This window comes from Periplaneta americana, chromosome 14 (genome assembly GCF_040183065.1).
Source record: "Periplaneta americana isolate PAMFEO1 chromosome 14, P.americana_PAMFEO1_priV1, whole genome shotgun sequence".
Classification (NCBI taxonomy): Eukaryota; Metazoa; Arthropoda; class Insecta; order Blattodea; family Blattidae; genus Periplaneta; species Periplaneta americana.
In genome coordinates, this window is record NC_091130.1 from 54,107,431 (window position 1) to 54,130,167 (window position 22,737).

At 36.3% G+C, this 22,737-nt stretch overlaps 1 long non-coding RNA gene across 1 annotated transcript; it reads left to right on the forward strand.

Annotated features, from left to right (window-relative positions):
• Window positions 1-1,181: 1,181 nt before the first annotated feature.
• On the forward strand, window positions 1,182-21,190 carry LOC138713987 (uncharacterized). Its single transcript, XR_011336022.1, has 3 exons — window positions 1,182-1,233; window positions 14,824-15,079; window positions 20,691-21,190. It is a non-coding gene; the product is annotated as an uncharacterized lncRNA (long non-coding RNA).
• Window positions 21,191-22,737: the final 1,547 nt, after the last annotated feature.

Below are 22,737 nucleotides of genomic sequence, written 5' to 3' on the forward strand. Positions count from 1 at the left end.
GCAGTGAAGCCAGCTTCGAGACAGGAGTTCGACTTGAGTGTGTCCGCAGCTGTGGGAGCGTCCTGGCCAGTGGACTGTCGCCGGAAGTCCTGAGTTCGAGTGCAGTGGACCGCAGTTGGGGGAGCTGAGTTCGAAGTTCAGTGGACTGACTCTACAAGTCCTGGGTTCGATTTTCTATGAACTTGAGTGACTGAGCTAGAAGAACTAGCCAAGGCAAACGAACTGTGAACTGAGAACCGACAGTTCTGTTTTGTAAATAGTGCTTGTGAACATTAGTTAAGATTAGCAGTACATTGTTGTTCGCAATAATCCAAGTAAATTGTCATTGTCGTCTGTGGAGTGCAATAACGAATACTGTATTGCTGTGTGGAATGGAAATCCCATTGTTGACGGGAGTGTTTAAATTAAATTGTAGAAAGTGATTATTGTTGTGAGAATAAATTACATTATTGTTTGAAATAAAAGTTACAATATATTATAAATACAACTCTCTAATTTGAAGAGACATGCAGTATTGAAATAAAGTGATAAAATACTCTTGTCAATTCCACTAGGACAGGGGTCCATAACCTTTTGTCAGTCAAGGGCCCCTTTTAAAATCTGGTGAAAGCTATGAACTCTCTCCCTAGATGTAAAAAAGTGACAAACATGTTTAGATATGCTTCTGCATTTTACGTTAAAATAATACGGTGAATATATATATATATATATATATATATATATATATATATATATACATTTTTATATGACTTCCAAGGGCCCCCCAGAAGCCCATCCATGAATCTCCATGGGTTCCATGAGAACTTAGAAGAAAGCCAACGATTTCAAGGAAAGTGTTCTTTCGTCCTGGTATATGCTGTCATCAACTTAACTTTCTATTAAATCCACATACGTGTAAATCAATGTAATCGCTACAGAAAAATGGATTTCAGATACATAGGTATTTTAAGTTTATTCTCAGAGTATGTAAGTTTTACAAAAACTCTTATTTCAGATTTATAATGCTAGCTTAAGATGTTTTTTCCAATGATTGGGAAATCCAACTAATATTAGTTTAAGTCATTGTATTAAACATGAAATATTGTCATTTAATCTGCCATACCAATAGCGTGATTGATTTGCTGTCACTTATCAAGGAAATAAAAAAAATAATGCGCAGGATAAGAATATAGGATAAATAACAGACATTCCCTGGATACGAAGTATTCAGTTTGTCAGAAAAAACCAAAGAAGGTGAGTTCCAGCTTAATATTTTGTTATAAAATGATTTAAATTGAATTGAGAAAGCATAAATGAAAATACTCCTTCCATTGAATTTAAATCCAGAAAGCTTGATCTTTACATTATATACAGAATATCGTAGTCTACAGCAGAACTCCGTCGATAGCATTCGCGTGTGCACAACACTCCGCCTAGTCAAGTACAGTATAGTCCAGGTCAGCTTACTTCATACCGTAAGCAGAGCGTTTAGAATAGAAAGTGTGGTATACTTCGCACGAAAACATGACGACCTTCCCTCATCCCCTTCACCAGTTAACTGCAGGCACGCGCAAGGGATAAACCCTTAGCCGAGTTGCCAATTCTTGAAGTCATTGTGATTTGCGAACGTTTTTCAAACTGTGTTCCGTGAAACTGCGATTTTCAGAAAGACTATATTATCTTTGTAAATATACCTTAATTTATAATCACTAAAACAAAATTGGTGTAAAAATGAACAAACTTATTTTAAAAACACTTTATATTTATATTTTCACTAACATGTTTTGCCTAATATTTATATTTTCACTAACATGTTTTGCCTAAATAAACAAAAAAATGCAGACTTCTATAATAAGTGTTAAATTCTCATGTTATTGAAGTTCCAGAATTTTATACTTAATTAAGAATGTTGCGCCGGTAAAATTTTCTGAAACTGTGATCATTGAATAGTTATAGAATGTATAGTACAAAAGAGTAAAGTTAGATTTTATCAGCTTCGCCTTGGGTGATAATTTCCACGAACGCGTAAAATCTGTTTACTCTAGTGTGCTATACAATATTTTATTCATTACTGGTATGTAAATTTAATTTTAAATTGTAGGGCTTTTCTTTGTAATGTGTTGTTGGCGAAGAAGTTCATATATATTCATTTTACTATTGCTAATATGTTGGTTGTCGTGTAGAGAGTGATTTAAAAACATTTAATTCACTGCTGTAAGTTAGAAAAGTTTTAAGCACTGCTGTGAATAATGTCATTATTTAGGTTGCTAAGGACGGTGTTGCTGTTGGCGATATCTCTTTCGCGTACTGTTCACATACTGTTCGGCGAAGTAAATCACGTATAAAATCGTCTATCTTACCGAATTCTGTTTTAATTTGTTTATTTTCTCTTTAGTTGGAGAACCGTAATTCTTAATTTCTATGCCCATATATCCAACTCCGCCGGTTGCGTCCGATGTTAAGTGGTTAAGATTTATACTTATTAAACTGCCTGAACTTTCGATTACTTTATGGATAGAATTTCTAACGTTAGACACAATTTTAACACTTTGTTTTCTTAGTTACGCTCCTCTGCAAATAAGATATTCTGTTTTCTTCGACGGTGTTATTTGTTGTTCTTGTCGTGATGGTCCTGGATCTTCAGGTGTATCAGGAGGCCTGGCTGCGGATCATCTGCTCCAACACTCATTAATCATGGCCGGAATAAATTAGACATATTGAAGCGCACAACGGTATAAAACAACACGTCGACAAAGACACTGAAAATGGGTGAAACCCAACAGGTAGAGGCAATGACTACTAGATTTGGCAATGCTGGGATCTATTGTATTCCTGCCACGCGGCTAGGGGTTGAGTAGAGGATGGGGGTTTATGAGGGATTACCAATTCCAAGAACAGAGGCCGTCATGTTTCCGAGCCAAGTACAACTCGGCAAGGGTCTAATGGGACATTTAAACCCCCTAGTGTCGCCACGGCAACTGAGCGAAACATTGGCGTGGCGATCGTTCTAAGATTGCAGTTTTCCTCTTAATACTATGGACAGAGCAGCTAGAACTCGTTCTGCTATGGAATTAAGAAGACATTTCTTGTGGTGTTCGGGTGATTTTTATTGTGCCGTTTATGTGAGCGAGTAGTAATAAGCCTAATTGTTTTGTTCTTGATGTAAATCCAATTATACTGTATGATCTGTAAGGAAGAGACGTTTCTTTTATCCACCCAAAGACTAGACTACTTTTCAGAAGTGGTGTAGAGCATTTCCACGAACACAGAAAACTTTATGCTCGTTCTTATATCTGTGATATCCATTTTTCTGCGGTTTTGATTGTGATTTTTTAAAATTATAATCTATTTAACGACACTCGCAACTGCAGAGGTTACATCAGCTTCGCCGGTGTGTCGGAATTTTGTCCCACAGGAGTTTTTTTACATGCCAGTAAATCTACTGACATGAGCCTGTCGCATTTAAACACACTTAAACGCTATCGATCTCGGTCGGGATCGAACCCGCAACCTCGAGCATAGAAGACCAGCGCTATACCAACTGCGCTACCGAGGGCGACTTTTGACTGTAAGAGCCGATAAATTTATTATTACCGATAAAGAAGTGGGACTTCCACGCAAGAACTGGAGACCAAATCCGTATGCCATAGCACATACCGATATCTTAAAAAAAGAAAAGAAGAGAAAATATCCAACGAAGAGGACATCAATCCTTTCTCATAACAATGTACCCTTACCAAATACCATCTGGCTATGACCAATTCCATTGACGCTAAATAAATTGATACAGCATCGTTAAATATCCGAGTAAAAATAATTGGATGTGACACCCGAAACCAGAAGAACACCTTAGCTAATCATGCGCTTGTATGCATTTATGTGCCATTAATCCACACCTGAATGCCCAAAATTATGGCTAGTTACATTGACCGTAATTCCTTCCAGTGAATGACCTCCAGACCAGCATTTCAGCTGTTTAGTGTGAGTTTTTCAAAATCGATACATTTTTTAGAGTCATAAACTGTGATCGGTTCGAGGAAAGTGAAAATACAAAAGAATTCAAAGGTGAATTAACGACCTTGCAGATATGCTGAACTCAAAGACTCCCTCGTCTGCCCTGTACAAAGGATTCTAGCATTACACGATTTTAGAAAATATATTACACGTAATTGACAATACAAAGAACACGTTTGTCTAAGAAAGAACCCTTGAATTATTTAGAGTGACAATTCAGAGCTCTAGCGAAATATATTAATTCTTGTGGGATAGCAGATTTAAATATATTCTGACAGAAAAAATTTAACCAGGATCCTCTAGAGCGACATTTTGGAATTAGAAAATGATTATCTTATGATGATTACCATAGACTTTCTCCATCTGAACATTTTCAATCTATGTGCCGCACAGTGGTCTAAAATCCATATTTAGCAGGACAAATGGAGAAAAATGACATGTAAAAAATGAAATTAAACCCTTAAATTATTTTTCCTATATAACTGAGTAACACTGAATTGATCATCTTAATCAGCGGAGGTGGCTGCATAGCGAGATAAGAAGCCGGTAACATGCCACATTTCGCCACCCAGCATTCTTACTCAGCAAGCGCCGCGAATCTGCCGTTTTCCTTGTGCTGTAACCCTGTTGTAAATGGTCGATTCCATTCATATTTGGTATCAACATGTAACACTGTTTGTTTTTATTACATTTAATGTTATTATAGCATGTCAAATTAGCATGAATGGACACGGGACAAAATATAAATATAACCTTTGAGTGCAGCCTTTGCTAAGGTAGAGAAAAAAAAAACCCTTTGGTTCGTCCAAAAATGATTTTTTTTTTTCACTTCCTCCACTATTTACCTCTATTTTAAATCTAGTCTTAAGGTGCGCAGATTTGCGGAAGTAATAATTTATGAGCACTATTCTTTCGAGGTGCAGTAGTGCAATTTTTCTCGGTTGCAGTTATTTCAATATCTGTGAACCGAATCTGCTTCCGCAGTATAATTCAGGGAATTCAAGATGACAGCTTGTTAATTATGTACCAAATAAGCTTTCCGAGTGTCCAAAAGGTGCAATAGTACCTAAAATGTTACATTTCCCCCACCCCATAAGATTTTGTCTAAATGCATCCCCCTGTAAGGGGCACTTCTGCTCATACCAACGTAAACAGAGTTTGTACACAAAACAAATGTACTAAGTGTAACTACTGTATAAAATTTCATAAAAATCTGTTAGATAGGACAAAAGTTACTAATTTTGTATAATTGCGCCCCCCTATAAGGGGTAGTTACACTCAGACCAACGTAATGAGAGCTTGTATACAAAACATACAAGCTACCTGTAACTACTTCGTAAAATTTCATAAAAAATCTATTAAATAGGAGAAAAGTTACTAATTTTGTCTAATTGTGCCCCCTAAAAGGGGTAGTTCTCCTTATACCAACGTAATCAGAGCTCGTATACAAAACATATAGGCTATGTTCCTTGTAACTGTTTTGTAAAATTTCATACAAATCTATCAAATAGGAGAAAAGTTACTAATTTTGTTTAATTGCGCCCCCTATAAGGGGTAGTTCCCCTTATACCAACGTAACGAGAGCTTGTATACAAAACATACATGCCACCTGTAACTACTTTGTCAAATTTCATAAAAATCTGTTAAATAGGAGAAAAGTTACTAATTTTGTCTAATTGCGCCCCTTATAAGGGGTAGTTCCCCTTATACGAACGTAATCAGAGCTTGTATACAAAACATATATGCTACTTGTAACTGCTCTGTAAAATTTCATAAAAATCTGTTAAATAGGAGAAAAGTTTCTAATTTTGTCTAAATGCGCCCCCCTATAAGGGGTAGTTCCCCTTATACCAACGTAACAAGAGCTTGCATACAAAACATATATGCTACCAGTAAGTACTGTGTAAAATTTTATAAAAATCTGTTAGGTAGCTGAAAAGTTATTAATATGTCCCGCTAAATTTGCATTCTAGACCACTGTGTGCCGGTTAAAAAATGTGCTGTATTAAAGTGCTAATTGTGAACTCCTAATTGAATCCAAGCACCTAGCTTCTACTTCATTAAATATACATGTTTAATTATTAATTATTTTATTTTTAATAATAGCACTTTAGCCGTAATTAACGTAAAAGTTATTTCGGTAACAAAAGTACAGTATAATTTTACTTTGCATCTAGGCTAGAACATTTATCTGGTTTACATTTTATTACGTTTCTACATCATAAGAGATTTCTAAAGTAATAGATCTCATGGAAGAGTCGTTAATTTAATATTCTCCAATAAGTAGCATACAACTATTTAATACAGTGCTACCAAATTGTTTTAATTTTACAAAACAACATAACTTAGGTATTTCAAAAGATCAAAACTTACATTAGCATAGATATAATATCGAAGCTTAATTTGTGAGTCTAAGTTGCACGTAATATTTTTTGTTCCCCTGAATTACGTATAAACCAGATACAACTGCAAGTAATGACTAAATAGTAGTTAAAAGCTATTGGTGAAAATAAAGTGTCTCATTTATAATATTATATTACATTCTTTCTTGTGTATAAAAACTATAATTTCATGTCAATGCGTATTTTATAATGCCATAAAAATGTTCAGTTTTGCGATGCTGTACTTTTTTTTTGTGTATTTCTGGCTGAAGTCGGTACAATGTTCCATTTTTCGGTTAATTATTATATTTACTACTCAGGGTTGTGTTATGTAACTCACAATTTGTTAATGTAGTAATATTACATATTTAAAGAAATAAAATACTGTAACTAAGTACTCTACAATACATTCTTATCTAATAGGTTATTTTTAAAAACCTTTTGCATTCACTTGAATAGCGATCCTGAAACTGGGCACGGAAAACAGGGCTAGCGCCACTCGGCGACGAACCACTGAACTAGAGGAAGTAACGTCACTTTTTCTTCTACCCGCTCTGCCGTGGATTGTGGTGATTTTCTAGTGTGCAGGTTGAATTTTCTTTTGCCAACTTCGTTACGAATTTCGATACTGACAAATACTAGGCCTACAAATGGTAGTGATTTTGTAACTGGTTTATTGGTAGCTGAGACAAATATCGACAATATTTGTCGGTACTGGAGTTCCATGAAATTAAAATTGTACTAGATTTCTGGGTCGGTTACTGGAAGCTAGTGAAATTTGAACATAGTAATAATTAATTAATATCAGTATTAATATGAATGTAGGGAAAATTCCACTATACGTATTCCCCACTAACAAATATATCTTAAAATACTAAGAAGAGCAGATTTGTCTGCGTTTGTCGAATGCGCATCATCATGCTTACGAAAAGTTCCATTTCAGTGCCAATAATTTATTTTGTGTGCACAAGGTTGGAATTCTGAAATAAGAGGGAAAGGAAGGAATCCGTGTTCTGAAATTTATCCTTAATATATCCGGTATTGCTGATGTCCTCAAGCGTCGTGGATGGGAAGTATACGAGGAGATCCACTGCGTTTCATCTTAGATTCGAACAGAAGAGCAGATATTGTAGCCATCCACAGGACTCAATCTAAGAGATTAGTTCTTGATCTTACAATCCGGTTTGAGAGGGATGCCCTATAGGCACAACACGTTGATGAAGAGAAGAAATCCATTTATGAGTCCTTCATCCCTTATCTAAGTGAGAAATATAACATTCCCAGTAGTCAGTGGAGTGTTTCTGGTCTTTTGTTTGGTGCACGTGGCACACTTCCTAAATTCACATGTGATATTTTAAAAGCACTTGGACTCCGATTTTTTTAAATTCAAAAAATTGTGTTTAATATTCTTAAGGATACAATCCAAATATTACATTACCATTTATATTTTGGCCATTGATGATTCTGTTGGGTTTGCATTTACTCTGAATTTTTTAATAAACAATTCCTGTCTTTCTAAATTATTCTGTAGTGCTTTTATTCTGGATCTTTATGGTCACCCTCACTGAGGGCAAATTATTTTCTTTAAATATTTATATATGTGTTGCGTTGTGGTTATAATTCAGGACTATAGCCAGGTAAGTTTTCGGAGTTAGTAGCCTACTAATAATTTCATGTGGTCAAACAAAATACATTTTCAGGTTAGGTCTCATTTGTCAATTGTTTAGTCAAACCAATGAATTTCGTATTGCCAGACAAAATACTTGACATGATGATCCCTTTCCCGTATAGTTTGCCTACGAAAACATGTTAGAAATTATTGAATTATTTAGAATATCCTTCCAATATAAAGTACTGTAAGTAAATAAATCATTTAGTACACTGACAAGACGGCAATATTTGCTGTTTAGGAACTGTTCTTACGTGGCCCTCACTATACAGGGTGTTTAAAAAATACGGGGCATAATTTCAGGTATGTATTTCCCACATGTAGACAATCAAAATAGTTCATTACAACATATGTCCGGAAATGCTTTATTTCCGAGTTATGGCCTTCACAACATTGAAATCCACCGGAACGTTTTTCTTTCCGCAGGTCGTTGCCGTCAAAGGAGACATTAAGAGGGCACTCTGACAGTTCATTCCGAGGCGAAGGGCACATTCAGTGTTGTGTAGACGTTAGACTGTGCGACATGTATTCAAATCAAGAGCTGGCAGAGATACACGTCATGTACGGTAAGGCGGACGGCAATGCTGCGTTGGATCGTCGTTTGTACCAGGAGAGGTACCCACAGCGACAATGTCCAGATCGGAAGACATTTGTACGTCTCTGTGCGAGTATGGAAAATTTAACTCTCCTGGTTTGGGAAGGGGACGACCAAGATCTACAACTCCAGAAGTACAGGAGGAGATTCTGGAGACTGTGAACATGACTCCTTCTATCAGCACACGAAGGATAGCGTTGCAAGTCATTGTTCCTCATACGACTGTCTGGAGACTGTTGAAAGAGTATCAATTGTATCCTTATCATTTGCAACGTGTACAGGCCCTGTCGCCAGCAGTGCAGATTACCCTGCACGAGTTAGGTTCTGTCATTGGTTCTTGCAGCAGTTTGGTGTAAATCCGAACTTTCCTGCCTTAGTATTATTTACAGATGAAGCACAGTTCACACGAGATGGCATAACAAATTTCCACAATCAGCATGTATGGGCGTATGAAAACCCACGTGCAACTGTTCCATCTCATCACCAGGTGCGGTTCTCCCTCAACATGTGGGCCGGTATCATTGGTGATCGATTAGTTGGACCCCATGTAGTCTACTTGTAAACAGACTTACGGGGCAGGCGTACACAAACTTCCTGGAAAACACTATACCTCATGTTTTAGAAGACACTCCACTGATCAATCGTCAACACATTCACTTCTTGCATGATGGCGCTCCTGCACACTTCAGTCGTACGGTTCGCCGGTACTTGGATCGAAGGTTTCCTGATCGATGGATAGGTAGAGGTGGCCCAATTGCTTGGCCTCCACGCTCACCTGATCTGAACCCTCTCGATTTCTACTTGTGGGGCCATTTAAAATCATTGGTTTATTCGTCTCCGGTGCCTGATTTGGAATCCCTTCGGAATCGAATTGTGGCATGTTCTGAGGACATACGCAATACTCCTGGAGTTTGGGATCGTGTTCGCAGGTCAATGAGACATCGATGTGAGGTCTGTATTCAAGCAGGAGGTGGACATTTTGAACATCTTCTGTAATGACAACGACCTGCGGAAAGAAGAACGTTTCGGTGAATTTCAATGTTGTGAAGGCCATAACTCGGAAATGAAGCATTTCCGGACACATGTTGTAATGAACTATTTTGATTGTCTACATGTGGGAAATACATACCTGAAATTATGCCCCGTATTTTTTAAACACTCTGTAGAATGGTATTTGACCTGAGTTAGAAGTTAGGAAGAAGTAAAGTACTGATAGAGGCAATGAAAGAGTGGATACAAGTGATTTCAAGAAATGATAAAGTTAGTGAAGTAGGGAGAGAGGCAATGAAGTTTAGTACAGGAGTGAAACAGGGTGATGTACCAACAAAGAACCAGATTTTCGATAATTTAAGTGGAAAGGTAGAAAGCGTCAGCGAGAAGATAGAGGAGTTGATAGCGAAGAATAGTAAATTAGGCCCGAAGAAGAAAATTAGTGACTACGATCGCAATATGAGGAAAAAGAACTTAATAATGTTTGGCATTGAAGAAACGGGGCGCGAAAAAGAGACGGAAACCTTCGAGATGGTAAAAGACATGTGCAGAATGATCTTTAATCTGGATCTGAGGGATGAAGATCTTGAACATTCGTACAGACTCGGAAGAGGATACAAAAAACGCACATCTTTTAGCTTTAAAAACACAAGAATAAGGGAAGTTATTCTGAATAACCGAAGAAAGCTTAGTAATTCAGGAGTGAGAATAAAACAGATATATCAATTAAGTCAGAAATAGAAGAAAGCTCCTATTGCCATATATGAAAGCAGCCAGATTGAAAGACCATTTTGCTAAAATGTAGATACGATGATAAGCTCAAAGTGAATGGTAAATTTTATGATCTGGAGTTTTGCTTAAAGAACGAAGAGCACCCTGAATTTGGATTACAGGCACCGAAGAGAAGAACGAATGTGAACAGCGAACAGATTCCAAGGGAGAAAAGGTCAGTTTTGCTGAGGGAAGAAATAGTAAGACTGCCAACAATCAAGAATAATGATTATGGACCGTATTTTCTCCCAGGGCGCACGGATATAAGGTTAGATGTACATAGACTATACTGACGTGACGTCATATTTGACGCGTACCACAGCATCTTGTTTATGCTGAAGTTGATAAATATATTCTATTCATGATTTAGAACTATTCTTCATAGACTGGTTACAATGCATTACAGTGACTATTACACTTTTACTACGTCACACTACTTTTGACCAATAAAACGGTACGGAAGGACGTATTTTAACCAATCATGGCTGCTTATAGCACAATTTTATCGCGTCCCTAGCATTTGTTTAATTTTATCGCTTCCCTAGCATTTGTTTATTTTTATCACTACCCTAGCATTTGTTTCTTTGTTTGCCAACATTTCAAACTACACTGGTCTGGACGTAAAAAAAAAAAAAAAAAAAAAAAAAAAAACAGAAAATTACAAACCACTCCATTCGATGCACAGCAATTTCAAATATGACTCGCATTGGCATTTAAGAACAAGAATTAATAAAGATCACTGGTCATAGCTATGCATCTTCCCTGAAACCCTATTTACAAATAAATGAAGAGCGCCATTCGGAAATCCTGAATAAGTTGAGGGATACACCATGTACTTCAACGAGTACACTTCTTTTACGCACACGTCCAATATAACATCAACTAAACCACCAACCACTAAAGCATTCAAATTTGAAAATTGTACCTTCAATAATTGTTTCTTTTAAAATTATTCATGTTTATTTTTTATTCCATCATCGTTAATTAAAACGTTTCTTGTTTATTTCATCATCCCTAATTAAAACTTTTCTAACACTTGTTTATATTATTTAGGTTATGTTATAGCTTCTGCTATATGATATTATGGATAGTCACGTATCAGAGATTGTTTAATACCAAGATTTATTGAAAATCATCTATCAAGTGACGTTGATTACTGGGATCCGGATGATTGCAGTGGAATCCAAATGTTTTAATAAAAATGAAACTGAATCAACAAAACCTTCTTGACTAGTAACCGTCCACAGAGTTCAATGAAGATTCCATAGTTGGCACAACTGATAACAAGAAACAGCTAATCATGACACACTACTGCCATCTAGCGTAATATTTGTAATGTTGAGATGGTACAATAATACATTTGAAGACAGTTGTATTTTCGTAAGTCAATTAATATTGTATTGTATTGGAGTACTCCGTTACTTCTATTCTTTATATAGCTACTTTCTTCTAATCGTGTAATAGTCAATTAAATCCCACTCGAGGTTTGATTTTCTCTAGATAAATCAAAACCTCTAGTGAGATTACTGTTGATAAAGACTGATACGAGTATTACAAAGATATTTCCCACATTTTAAATTATCTCTTTATTTAACTAATTCATTCATTTTCACTAGCAGTTAAGATCATAGAGTCTTTTCTTCCACTCATCCAGTATAAAAATTAACAGCAAATATAAAGAATAGCGACACAGAAAACAATGCAGTAGCAGTAGCAGTAGTAGTAGCAGTAGTAGTAGTAGTAGTAGTAATAATAATAATAATAATAATAATAATAATAATAATAATAATAAAATGTATATGTGTTTAGTTCAGGGATGCAAAACTGTGCTGCAATTGAAGCATACGTCACCATTCGGGACACATAACTCATCCCTTCCCTTCAACCCTCGCGTCAATGTACGGTAGGCGGAGAAGAGAAGAGAGAACAGTGTGCTTGCCAAACGTCACAGAAACGTCATTGAAGGCTCCGGAATTTAGGATGGGGGAACGAATACTTTCCTCATGCTTCCATCACTCCCCCAGTTCTGCAAACCTGTTTTAGTTACATGTAATTTGAAGTGATAATTACAATTTAGTGTTAAATAAGACAATTTGTATCAAAGGAATGATATTTCATAATGGACAATTGATTATTATGAAAAATAAAAGTCATATTCTACAAAAGTTATACTTGACGAATTATCATACTCTAAAGATGAAAAGCGGCTTGTTTAACAATCAATGTCTGAAGCCCGTTTATACACTTTTATACATATTTACAAAATAAGTAGGCTACAGTATTCTGAAATAATTACAATACACACCACTGTACATGATAGTATAAATAATGTTTGATCAATGTAGGCCTACGTTCCTTATCATAACGTAAACAGTAAAAAATAGCGTATTATAGTTACTACGCGACCAAGGCGGGAACCGTTTTGTTTGGTGGCGCTGCGATTCGCTTCACAACACAGGCCGTGTTGTAAAGTCCGCATCAGATGCAAAATGAAGCACATGCTGAACTGCGCTCTTCTTTCATTATTATTAACACGCTTTATATGTTATGTGTTCGTATATATAGTTAACTTTATTGTTTAGTTTTATTTTATCATATGCTTACACACATAGGAATCTATTCAGAAAAAACACCACAACATCGGTGTTCGTAAAGGAGGGAACATGAATCGAAAGTAACGTAAACTAAAGTAAGGTACCGTATTTTATACAATATTGCATTTGATATACATTTTAAAGTGGCCGGACTCCGGACATCATATGTGAGGAAAGCACTCTGTATAAAACCATCACTACACCTGCACTGCTATTTGTATAAACTACTGACACGTTTACGTCTTGCCAACATTTGTGGACAGTGTAATGGGTATGGAACCATGTTTCGTCCAGGTAAATAACGGGCTACTATATCAGAGGGTTCTATTAGATATTTTCTTTTATCTTTAAATTTTTTTAATGCAAACTCCATGGATAGTATGAGTTTTCGTAAAGTTTCCTTACACCCTTTAAAACCTATCTGTCTCGTACAAAATTTATGCAACTTTCCTAATGTTGGAAGTTCTTTGTAGAGACTACAATATTTATGAACTTCTCTTCTTATGATACATTTGTCCATGTCGTTTAATTCAACCTTATTTGCAGGAGGTCGTCTAACTTTGTTTGGTGTCGATATTTCTACACCTTTGTACTCACATTCTTTACCTTCCTTTCTAATCCTACTAATTGTTTCCTCATTTAACTTCACAATAGCTGCAGCACGCTCTGTTGTCTTCGATAGAGGTAGGAATAAACCCGTTGTCTTTTCTTCATCACAAAACCTTATGACAATACAAAAATGCTCCGCGCTTGGCTACGAAATACACATCTTCCTACACGCGGCATTGCGACCAGATTGAAACGCTTGGCATTGGATGTGACGACACTCCAGCAGTAAACATACGCAGCGAGCACGGAGTTCCTCATTCTGCCACGACGGGTCCCGCCTTGGTCGCGTAGTATACAACGTGTAAAAATATAAAATGTAAATATTAATGTACAGTAGAACCCCGATTATCCGTCATCCTATTAACCGATTGGTGGATTATCCGTCTGTCTTTCTGTCGCTTTTTTTTTTTTTTTTTTTTTTTTTGCTAAACAAATATATGAAGTAGCCTACTGTATATTGTATTAACATATTATTTTTTTTTCTTGAGAGTGTTATTACAAGCCTTTTTCCTTACACAGTATGGTCTACTGATCGAATTGGGTCCTGTAATAACTTCTACATAATATGTCTTCTACGGATGTCAAAAGAAATCTTGTTGTGCTAAGTATCGGAAAAAAGTGTAAATGGGATTTGGAGGGAAGAGAAACTGTGGCTCATCTCGCAAACAGGATATGAGTTTGGAGTGTATAAAGTATGAAAATCTACAACACGAGACCTCTACTATTCATATCTTTCCACAGTCAGCCATTACAAAGAGTTTCCTTGCCCATTAAAAACCCGTCGTTGACAATGAGACTTAAATTAGTGAGCTTGTGATCCACTACCTAGCGTGTTAAATACAAAGCCATAGAGTAAATTACCGAAGTGTAAGTATTATTCACTAAATTTGCGAAAAAAATTCATGGTACAGATTATCCGATTTTTTCGATTAACCGTTCAGCCCACCCGCTTCAATATCACGGATAATAGAGGTTCTACTGTAATTGTTAAAGTGGTTTATGTTTTGTTCTGCCCAACTTGACAAAACAGGATTCGCGTGAGCAGACACAAGTACTTCGCTTGCAAGAGAGCTATATACGACGTCTTGTTCGCTTACTACACGCTCGCACTCTCCAGTAATACTTAGGCCTAACCTTGTAGCTTCCTGGGACAAAGTGCGGTCGCTATTGATTAGTTCTAGCTATTTCTTTTCATTTAAATCATGTTATTTCCCTTTTCAGGCTTATAGTCAGACTTCCACGAGATGACAATGTTCAAGCCGATCGTCATTTTGTTCGTTGTTGTGGTGATGTTTGACGTGGCTATGATCAACGCAGACGTACAATACAATACGATCAGGTTCAGAAATCCTCAATGCCCTCTGGTACCGCCCGCAAGTCCATGTAACAAAGCATGCTATGAAAATGTTGCCTGCTTTGGAGGCATGTGCTGTCCTACCACATGTGGGGGGACGTACTGCAATCCAATACGACACAGGTAAGTATAGGCTACTGGTTGTTTAGAAATGGTAGTCCAACCCCTGCGTAAATACGAGACAAAGACAATCGGTATGTCGTAAAAATGACACATATAGACCGATTATTTAGTCCTGACAGCTCAGTGACACGAAAGAGGGGAAAATAGGAGTAGTTAGGAGAGTTCCGGAGTAGAGATAAGGGCGAGCGGTCGGTAAATGAATGCAGTACAATGCACTGGAAACACAACGCCATACCGCATGCGCAACATCCGATCTCTCTGACTGCAGGCGACAGACTAACCTGAACATCCCTTGGCGCAACTAAATGGACTCGTCTGACCCAGGCGCACATTATCGGCGACTGTCAGAACTAAATATAATCGTACTGTACTTTCTTGTTATACGGTTTACACGCTTCGTAATTCTGTTCATCATTTTTCCGACGATATATCTGTTCATATTATGTTTACTTACTTTCACTTTTTCCATTACAACTGAAGAATATTTTGTAATACAAAAAAAAATGATAGCGGACTTCAGTTATAAATTTTATTGTTGAATTTAAACTCAGGTAACTAATTTGTGTAAATTCAAAATATGATACGTAACTCTTCTTTGCATTATCGTAGCTTTTTCTTCTAACATTATTTGCTATTTACAAATATCAATAGTCACAAGTAGACCGCAGATTTTTAAGTTCTAAAAATACGCTACGATGCCTAAAATAAGCTCTTTCAGTACTTCATTCAGGCTTTATAAAACATAAAATAGAATCTAAAAGTGCAGGATAGCTAAGCATTATCCACATTAAAAATATTATTATAAAGTTAAGAAATTAGCAGGTTTATGGAAGAACTCCGAGAAAACACATTAGACTGATACATATATTTGTAAACCATAGGAAATAATACTTGAGTCTTTATAATATAAACGATTAGACTTTGTCAGGGGTACCGGTACCGTATACACATAAATGCATTTACAACTCCACAAAAATTGTTTCATCTCTTCAAACCAAAATTTCCTTCCCAATGAACTACTAGAACCTTCTCCAAATGTTCTAGAGAAAAAGTTTGGTGCTTATCAGTGGAAATCAGTTTGTAAGAAGGAAACGCACGTTCTACATCAACAGGCGTGACGGGGACATACAGTACCTCAATTTCGGCACACGTTCAACTGGAATGTTGCAATCAACTACGCCGGATTTCTCCACAAGAATATCTGCTGCTGCACACAATTCATACTTTGTTCTTTCTTTTGTAAAACATTTTCCATTTTTGAACGCACTTATTTTTTTCCATCTCTCTTGGCACTTTTTGAATTCTTCTTTGAACTCCAGTAAAGCCATTTTTCATATAGGTTTCCCTGAACCTCCCAATTCTGAAATGATTGCCACAAGAAACGTGCAGCGTGACCTGAATGTAGGTCAAATCAAGGGGGATGAAGGGATCTTCGATAAACTGTTTTACGAACTCACACAAGCAAAATCCTCAGGTAGATTTTTTATGCCTTCTGGATCTTTAACAAATGTTCACTCCAGTAGACCTACTGTGCTGCATTTAAACATGTACCACATCGTGTAAGAAATGGTTGAGGTGGCAGAGGAATTTCTGAGAGCTCTTCTCTAAAAGCCTGTATATTTTACGGTGCCTTACCGAAAACTTTCTTCACCTTAGAGATTGTTCTGCTACACATCCTCAGACTGATTTCATATATACGTCAGTCGGAATACTACATCAAGACGACACACTTTTGATCGATAGTACTGTAATGATAATAATAATTAATATTAAAATAGAGAGTAAGTGTGAAACGATGCAGAAAACTCCGAGGAAAAAAAACCCTCAGGAATTCTAAATAAATTTTGTCGAGAAAACGTTCCGTCAGATAAAGTAAATTATTATCCATCTTTCTCCAACATTAGAACTGGAGAAAAATCACTTTATTTCCTTTAGAAATCAGCGGCGGCACTAGTGTTTATAAATTTGAGAATATGTTCGAATAGACAGAATTCAATCAAGCGAGGCAACAGTTCTTCTTTGCTCCCTGCTATTGTTATTGCAGTACATACCTACTGTCTATTATTTCAGTTGTCATCGGTCAAGCAAATACTTATAGCATTATTGGGCCTACGGTTTGGTATAAAATTAATTAAAGATTAGAGTGAATCATCAAACAACCTAGTTGTCAGTTACGAATATAGCCATAATGCTTGGCTATTATCTGGTATTAAGAAATTCTTGACTTACGGTTTCTGCAGTTTTCTTCTGGGTTACCAGTTAAATATAGGGATGGTTTTTAATAGATTCTACGACCGCTTCTTCCCAGATCAATTCTTGTTCGTCAATAATGATTCAGAATGATTCATACAATAAATAATTTCTCCGGTTCACGCAATTAAATAATATTAAACACGTATAAATTCCACTACCCAGAATAACTTGATGTCACCGTGGTTCTCAGTCATCGACTGATCAAACAGCGTGTCGAATGTAAACCTACTGTACCTCTAGCGTCTAGCGCAAGGAGTCACTAGTGTTTGTTAACACAGGCAATAGAGTTCGTAGCGTCGAATAGGTAGAGGACGTCGTTTTGAAACGAATAGTAATTATAACTTATATAGCTAGATCGCAGATCTTTAGTAAAAAGAAACTATGTTTCTATCGATAACGAAGGCCACCGACGTGGCTCAGTCGGTTAAGGCGCTTGCCTGCCGGTCTGAAATTGCGCTCGGGCGCGGGTTCGATCTCCGCTTGGGATGATTACCTGGTTGGGTTTTTTCCGAGGTTTTCCCCAACCATAAGGTGAATGCCAGGTAATCTATTGCAAATCCTCGGCCTCATCTCGCCAAATCCAATCTCGCTATCACCAGTCTAATCGACACTAAAATAATGTCGTAGCGGTTCCGGATAATTCGCCACAGAAAATTGGTAACTGGGACAATTGGCCACAGAAAATTGGTAATAGGGACAATTCGCCACAGATAGACAATTCGCCACAAGTAGACAATTCGCTACAAATAGACAATTCGCCACAAATAGACAATTCGCCACAAATAGACAATTTATTTAAATGTGAATTAGTGGCAAACATGATAACTTTCACGTTGTCCTCCGGTTCAAAATATAACAACCACCTTTATCCTTGTACGGTCTTAGTGTATCTGTCGGCTATGACGTTCAGTTCGTCAATATTTCTTGGTTCGGGTGGTAGGTGCAGCTTCCTGGCACGGCGCACAGTTTTTTTAATAGATGGTTTCTTCGGTAGATTCACATTGGCTTCGCTTGCAATACGCTGTAACTCATTTTGAATAATGACAGACGTTGGTTCTCGGGAAGTCCCGTCCTTGCCTTCATGTTCTCTACACATTCCTTTGCCTTAATCCTTCCCCAGTCTGCAGAATGATTCTTGTGTTCAGGCGGTTCTTTGACGACACTGCTTCCATCTTCTGATGGTAACGTGACTGTTGCATTACACCCGCCACGCATGTCACAGCGCCAGACAACTCCATTCTTATTTTCTCTAAGTCTCGTGTACATGTAGCCAAGATATGTTAATTTGTCAAAGCCTCTTTCTGATTTTGTGAAGCGAATTTCTTCCACCATAGTTCCGAATTAGTTTACAGCTTCTGGATTTGTCTTGTGTTACCATAGAAATATATTATAAATTGTTGCGAATTTGAGTATTGTCTTGAATTTTAATGTGTGGCTAATTGTCTTTGATACGAATTTCAATTATGTGGCGAGTTGCCTCTGCGGCCAATTTTCTGTGTCGAGTTGTCCCCAACCCACCTCGTAGTTGATACAGCGTCGTTAAATAACCAACTAAAAATCGATAACGTACAGCTTTGGAACTTAGTATTTATACGTATGTATACGTTTTATGCGTATTTATACGTTTCACTCAAAAATGTTATTTGAGAGTGCCAAGAAGTAGTAGTATTTAGGCCTATCCCAAATTTATAAACCATATTTTAGCCTACATGGAATAAATTAGGGTAGGCTAAGCTAATCATATCAACAAATAAATACTTATAGACTAATCATAACAAATATACACTTATAGACAAATCATAACAAAATATAGACATACTGTATATACAGTAATTAAATTAAAGTTTTCAATGTATGAGATGTATGAACTCAACGAAGCGTTTGTACCAACAGCTTACTTGGAAAACATTACATTGGCCTATATAGGTTGTTCATAGGTTATTTAACAATTTACAGGATGCGCAGTCAGGTATTGTCTTTGCATATAAAATACCACGACATTAATCTTTCAAGTCTTATTAATATTTACAAATTCGCAATTTCTTTTCCTTCCCCTTTGAATGGAAGAAGTTACATAACGCAGAACTGCACGCATTGTATTCGTCACCTAACACAATCAGAAATACTATTCAATCCAGGCGTTTGAGATGGACAGAGCATGTAGCACGTATAGGTGAATTCAGAAATGTATATAGAGTGTTAATGTTAGTTGTAAGACCAGAGGGGAAAAAGGACTTTGGAGAGGCCCAGACGTAGATGGGAGGATAATATTAAAATGGATTTGAGGGAAGTGTAATATGATGGTAGAGACTGGATTAATCTTGCTCAGGATAGGGACCGATGGTGGGCTTATGTGAGGGCGGCAATGAACCTCCGGATTTTCTAGGAGCCATTTGTAAGTAAGTTCCCCTTTAACATGGGTGGATCAAATAAATTTCATTATGATTAATCCTAACATTTTATGTAATATAATTTCAATTTGCTTTCAAATAACTACCAAAATTTCAGGTTTGAGTATATAAAAGTTACAATATACACACTAAACATCTTCAAACTTGGGCAAGAAATTATATTTAAAATTTACTAATAAACCTTAAAGAAGAAAATAAAGAGAGAGAGACGGAAAAAATGTGTTTCACTTGTACTCTTCTTGATTACAGTATACTAACAAATATTTTCCAAAATTATCAGTAGTGAAGTTTTTCCTATTGTCTTTCACAACACACGTGAAGGACAAAAATGTTCTTTCGTCCGCAGATGATGTCATAGATTCAAAAATCATTTCTGTCATGCAGCAGGACCCCAAGGTCCCCCTGAAGAATGGAGCACACATTATTTTCATTAATTTCAAACCCTGGATTCCTCTACAGTACATTCTTCAGTTTCATTGCGGCAGTTTCACCCACATGTCCTGGTACTTGTTTCATTAGAAGAGAATTAATCACACCAAGATTCCATGTACTCAATAGACGTTGGATGGTCACTGAAGTATGCTTTCAGGAAAGCAAGGGAGACACAGATGTTTCCACTGTTAAGCACATATTTTGCTTTATGGTTAGATGCAGAGTCCTCGACATTGAAAGAGTTCACAAGTTCCTTTATTCCATTAACGTGCTGTGCATAATACAGAGCAGCGGAGAACCATATTCCCCATCGTGTAAACACTGGCTCTTGTGGAAGTGGCACTTCTGGGAAAATTTCCCTAAATTTTTCAATCTAGAGCGGGCTTTTCAGAAAATTCTCTTATCACAGGAAATGGATGTGTTAACATCTTAAAATTATCCCCTAATCTTTTCTGGCAATGACGGTAGGCCCTATATGATATTAATCTAACGCATCTTTTTTCTTATTTTTACAGATAACTACGATCCGTAGGACTTCACATAGGATTATGCCGATCTTCAGAATCATCTTAAATGAAAATACAATGTTTAAGGCCATGCTGAATTAAAAAAAAGCGTGTGTAATGTTGTAGCTCAATAAATGATTTGTTAATAGCCTAAATGTGTGCTTATATACCATATATACGAGAATACTCCGCGTATATCATTTCCGGAATTTAGCGAAGAACAATTGTGGTGCGCGCATTATTTGAAATAAAGCTGATACATCTTCACCTCAAATACTGGATCCCAAATCATTATGTAGAATTAATTCTATAGTGCTTGGGAAAATTGGAACAAGTAAAAAATGTTAATTTTACAGGAAAAGGAAAAAAACTGTCTTCACACTGGTTTAAGTCGATTTCATTTTATTCTGTATGAATTATTGTAATGGTAGAAATCCTTATGTACCTTTTCCCAAGCGAGCAGATGTTTCGTAAATTGTCAATAAATTCATAAAAATTGTTTATGGAAACTGACTTATGTTAATTTTCCCAAGCATTGCACAGGATTTCTTGTAAATAAAATACAAATTAGAGGCAATTTTTCTCCCTCTCCCACCCCCTTCCCCTTCCCCCTTTCCCCCTCCCCTCCGCACACATTAAGGTGCGTACAAACTTAGCGAACGAACAACGAACGAATGATGAAGCGAAACTTCGTTGTTCGTTCGCTGTTTGGAGCAACGTACAAATCATTCGCAAATGGTCAGAAAACATTCACGTTCGCTGATTATCCGCAATAATGGCAGGCGAAAATATAATTACAGCAAGTGCAGCCGTTTAACAAAAAGAAAATTAAAAAAGCAAAAGGCGATGGTGTCAAACGCCACTCTAAGGTTAGGTACACGTTGGAGCAACGATAAACGATAAAAGAAATGACCTAGCGACGCTTTGGTATTATCAAAGAATCAAGTGTTCATATCGGAGCAACGAGGACGTGGGAAGCGAACATTTTGATTTATCAGTAGAAGATATTCTATACATCCACTTAATGAAAGAATATCTATAGGAAATATCAGCTGCTAGGTTCAAGTTTAATATAACTTAAATACGTACAAAATTGAACCCGTTTCTCATCCCAAAGGTAGTATAAATTCGTTGTGCTGTGATTGGTTATTGTGATCACATAATGTATCACGAATAAATACACAACTGATCAATTTGCCAATATAATAATAATAATAATAATAATAATAATAATAATAATAATAATAATAATGATTTATTTAACCAGGCAAAGTTAAGGCCATATGGCCTTCTCTAACACTCAACCAGGAGTAAAAACTGCGTTACAGAAACACTACAAATTTACAAAGTACACACAAAACTGAATAAGATAATAATAATAATAATAATAATAATAATAATAATAATAAAATGTAAACAACAAGTAAGAAGAAATCAGATATAATATATAACATAGAGAAGGAAAGAAAAATCATAATAAAATGTGAACAGCAGGTCAAAAATAAATGAGGCCTACAATGTATAAAAAAATAAGACAATTATTGATAATAATAATAATAATAATAATAATAATAAAAAATAAGAATAGTAATAATAATAAATAATAATAAAATAATAACAGGCCTAACAGTAATAATAATACTAATAGTAGTAATAAAATAGTGCAGTACAAAGCATACAATGAATACAATATTTTTAAGTACACACCGTAAGGAAAATTATGTTTATATATAGCTCAACTTATCACATTAGAGATATACCATTATCGGAAAATATGAAAACAGAAAATATAAAATAAGTTAAATATCACTAGAACATAAAAAAATGTGAATACGTGGAAACATGCAATACAATACTTGTCATAATAGTAAGTTAGTTTGGCAACTCGTCATAAGATAATTTTCTAACTTGGATTTGAAAGATTTCAATGTTCGGCAGCCCTTGACTTCAGGCGGCAGAGAGTTCCAGTGACGAGAGGTAGCAACAGTGAAAGATGAGGAATACAGAGATGAAAGAAGGAGAGATATGATCATAGTATCGAACATTATAAATGAAG